This window comes from Porites lutea, chromosome 13, assembly GCF_958299795.1.
Source record: "Porites lutea chromosome 13, jaPorLute2.1, whole genome shotgun sequence".
Lineage (NCBI taxonomy): Eukaryota > Metazoa > Cnidaria > Anthozoa > Scleractinia > Poritidae > Porites > Porites lutea.
In genome coordinates, this window is record NC_133213.1 from 4670570 (window position 1) to 4673069 (window position 2500).

At 38.9% G+C, this 2500-nt stretch overlaps 1 protein-coding gene across 1 annotated transcript in view; it reads left to right on the forward strand.

The window, feature by feature from the left end:
- Window positions 1-2500, forward strand: part of LOC140923628 (supervillin-like) — an 11526-nt gene that overhangs the window by 468 nt on the left and 8558 nt on the right. The gene's annotated exons all lie outside the window — the stretch shown is intronic.

The following is a 2500-nucleotide window of genomic DNA, read 5'->3' on the forward strand; positions in this document are numbered from 1 at the left end:
AAATTCGTGCGTTTAGTTGTCCCGTTCATACGGAACCAACTTTACCGTTCGAAAATAGTCGTCTAGCCGTCTTAAGGCCCGCGTGAACAAGGCGAAATTATTGGTCGCGTGTGAACGAAGTGTCCGACCAAATTTGCAAATTTTCAACCGGTCGGAAATTCGTCCGGTGCTGTGTTTTAACCGTTTTTTTTTGGTGGGTTCGCATTATTGCATCTGGCCGAAAGAAAGATGGTACACCATCAATGCAGGAAACTCACCAAAAGGCAATTATATTTCAAAGCGGTGTCGATCTTCGTCACAAAAAATGAACAAATAAGGTGAATGGCGGTGTTTTTCATTTAGTTTCTCTTAATTTAACGCCGCTTATACTAATGGTTTGGACAATTATAGGCGCCTATACGTGCTATCCTGAAAACCTGAGGTCTAATTCCTGAATAAAGTAACAGGAATTTTTGTTTAGAATAACTTCAACTTTGCCATGAAAGATATTGTTTATTGTGGATAATGTGTATGAAGGGTTTCGTTTATCGTTTGTCTCACGATTGTCACTTAGATATTGATCCGGCGCGACGTTTCGTTTCAACTTTATCATCGGAAAACTTGTCTTGAGGCTTAGGGCTGCTGAATCAAATAGTTTTTAGGGTAGGTAGCATTTTAATTTTTTCCTCGTCAGTCTTTCAACCCAACGTGTTTGTATTATTGTTACAAGAGATCTTAAGGTCGAGGTTGGCCATCGTCTGCCCATATTTGGGACTTAGTTTTCGTGGGTGATAGTTCGCGGCTGCCATGTTTCTTTAAGATGACAGGTTGCATATACGTTAAGACTAATGGCACTTGAATAAAGGATCTCCAAAAAAGAAATTTTCAACGAAACTTCCACGTCGGCCTTCAGTCCATTATTGAACTCGGGAAGCCCGACTAATAATATGCTATTCGAAACAATTGAAATGTGCAATAATTTGATGGGTGTGGAGTTTTTTTCGGTGAAATTTTGAGGGTAGACTTTGCTGTTTTTCTTTTGTTTTTTGTTTTGTTTTTTGTTTTTCCTTGTGTGTGTATGCTGCGGATTGTAAAAGAATACACAAAAATTAGAAACTGCTAAAAAAGTGCTGAATTAGACAGAATGAAAGGGTGACACGAACAGGATACGTAAGGACCGTAAGCAGAGTTTTTTGTTTTGTCCGATACCAGCATCGCTGCGACGAGTGCCAAACGCACTTTGAAACGTAGCCTCGTCTTACTGAAATATACTTGAAAATACTTCTCGTAGCTTGCCTATGACAGTGTTTCGTATCTGTTTCATCTTCCAACAGTAGATCAGTGGGTTAAGGGTTGAATTAAGAAACACCAGGGTCAGAGCATAAAAGCGGAAATACTGTACATAAACCCCTGGTTCGGAAATGGCGGCGGTAATAAATAACCTACAAATGTGAGGCAAACAGCAAACTATGGTAGCAAAATACAGGAAAAGCGATGCCATCGCAGATTTCCTTTTTCTTTGAAGGCTTTCGACTTGACTATTCAGCGCTACTTGTGTGACTCGAATTTGGTTAATGTGGCGTAGAGTAGTAAGATAAAGTTTGACGCTCATGGGCGTTGTAGTTATAATAGAAACAGTCACAATAACAACGAAAATTACGTTCATTGTTTTTTTTGAGATGAACAAACTCATCAGTGAAATAAGTGCGCTGAATATCCAAATGAAGACAACTGCAGCAGCAACGCTCTTGTATTTCACAAGTTCTTGGTATCTGAGGTGAAGGTAAATGGCGAAAAATCTGTCTGCACAGAGAGCCGTGACACTAAACCATGACGCAAAAGTGAACAAATTCGTCAGAATAAGAAACGCGACAAATATGGTATTATAAGTTGCATTCGTTTGTGTTGAGTCCACAACAAGTCGTGTAACATACATTGGCTGAGCTAGTAAACCAACACCAAGATCAGAAACAGCCAGACACAGAAGCAAAGCTTTTAAATTTTTTGACAATGATGGAGTTTTTCTGATCGCGTAGATTGCTACAATGTTCAGCATGATGGCGGTGTAAGACAAGTACGCGTTTAATACACAACGTGTGAGATTCGACCAATCCATTTGTTGTCCTTTATGGATTTCTGGTGCTTGAAGCATGTAAAATCCTTCTCGGACCGTGCACAAGCGTTTGATCTTTCAGGAGTTCAGTAGGATCAGTTTTCTAGACCTACTCCGACTAGAGCCACGACACGGATTGACTAAACGTTAAGAGAAATTATATCAAGACGTTCCGTAAGTTAAACTTTGATGAGCAGTTAACTGAACCACGATGAAAAATTTCTGAAAAGACATCTACTGTTGATCGGGCATTACAGTGTGGCAAAACAGATGTTTCCCTTGTTTTTTTATACGTTTTGAATGAGTGTTATATATAAATATATTTACTAACTTCAAAGCAGTGTTAATGATATATGAAATAAATCATATATGAACTGCGGAAATGAAATGAAAATGAAGAAATGATCG